General features: G+C 42.6%; 1 non-coding gene across 1 annotated transcript; it reads right to left on the bottom strand.

Annotated features, from left to right (window-relative positions):
- On the bottom strand, positions 1-106 carry LOC130466585 (small nucleolar RNA R71). Its single transcript, XR_008926775.1, has one exon. It is a non-coding gene; the product is annotated as a small nucleolar RNA R71 (small nucleolar RNA).
- Between the last annotated feature and the right edge of the window lie 1,560 nt (positions 107-1,666).

The following is a 1,666-nucleotide window of genomic DNA, read 5'->3' as shown; positions in this document are numbered from 1 at the left end:
CGTCTAAGGGGTCAGATATTGGGTATCTCACAACAAGCAAATGAGAGTTTGTTCGAGGTCTGGGAGAGATTCAAGGATTTGCAAAGAGAGTGCCCGCACATGGTTTGGAAGATTGGTTCTTGATTCAGCAATTTTATAATGGTCTGGGCAATGAGTCTAGATGTTTGTTGGATTCAGCTGCCAGTGGGAGGTTCATGCAACTTGAGGTGCCTAGAGCTATGGAGGTGATTGAGGAGATAGCCATTCACAATGCCCAATATGGGAATCCTAGAGGTCTATCTAATAGGGGTGGTAAGCATGATTTAAATTCAATTGAACAATTAATTGCCCAATTGACTGCTTTACACTATAAGTTTGATAATATGCAAGCAGCCAATACTCAATCTGCCCAACCCGCTAGTGTAGCTGCTATGAGTGCCCAACCTGTTACTGTTTGTGAAAGTTGTGGAATGTCTAGTCATTATGCACCGGAATGTAGGAGCTCTGTTGAACAGTGTAACGCATTTCAATCCTACAAACAAAATAACCCATTCTTCAACTCTTACAATGAGGGCTACAAAAACAACCCTCTACTATCCTACAGGAGCAATAATATCCAGAACCCTCACCAAGTTCAACATCAACCACAACAGCCATACCAACCCCCACATCAACAATCCTACCAACCACGGAACAACTACAACCAACAGTCTAGTGGACCACCTGGGTTCCCTAGACAACACACATCACCTCCACCACCACAACCTCAAGCCACACAGCCTGACCCTATGCTAGTAGAGATGAGAAACATGATGCTACAAATGCAAAAATCTCTAAGTGAAAAGGATGCAAAGATCGATGCTCTTACTGCTCACAACAAGATCATTGATACACAGTTGGCACAGATGGCTACTACTATTGCAGGGAGGCCACCAGGCCAATTTCCTTCACAACCCGAAAATAGTGAGACTGCTAATGCAATTACATTGAGGAGTGGTAGGGATTATGATGGTCCTTCTATGCCGGTTGAGGTTGATTCTGGGGTGTCTGCTAGTGGTCTGGTCAGTGAGGAAATCCCAAAGATAGTTATGGATGGTAAGGAAGCTGAAAAGGTAGTCAATGAGAATGAGGCTACAACTGAGGTTAAGAAGGGGACAGATATTCAAATACCACCTATTGCACTCCCCTTCCCAAACCGGAAACTCAAGAATAAGCTAGACAAGCAGTTTGGCAGATTCTTGGAAGTGGTAAAAAATTTACAGGTTCCTGCTTATGCTAAATTCATGAAAGATATTTTGACCAGGAAACGTGCTTTTTGTGAGGTAGAGACTGTAGCTTTCACTGAGGAATGTAGTGCTTATTTGCAAAATAAGTCTCCACCTAAACTTAAAGACCCCGGGAGTTTTTCCATCCCATGTAACATTGGCACTGTATTTATTGATAAGGCTTTATGTGATTTAGGTGCTAGTGTGTCTGTCATGCCTTTTTCTGTCTGTACTAAACTGAATATGGGTGAGCTTAAGGTTACTAATATCACTCTACAAATGGCCGACCGTTCTGTCAAATACCCCTTAGGTGTTTTAGAGGACGTCCCAGTTAGAGTAGGTAAATTCTATATACCTGTAGACTTTGTAGTACTAGACATGCAGGAGGATTCTCAAATTCCCATAATCTTAGGTAGACCCTT

The sequence above is a fragment of the Spinacia oleracea genome, chromosome 1, assembly GCF_020520425.1.
Source record: "Spinacia oleracea cultivar Varoflay chromosome 1, BTI_SOV_V1, whole genome shotgun sequence".
Classification (NCBI taxonomy): domain Eukaryota; kingdom Viridiplantae; phylum Streptophyta; class Magnoliopsida; order Caryophyllales; family Amaranthaceae; genus Spinacia; species Spinacia oleracea.
The sequence above is the reverse complement of the archived record's forward strand: the minus strand, read 5'-3'. Positions and strand labels throughout refer to the sequence as shown.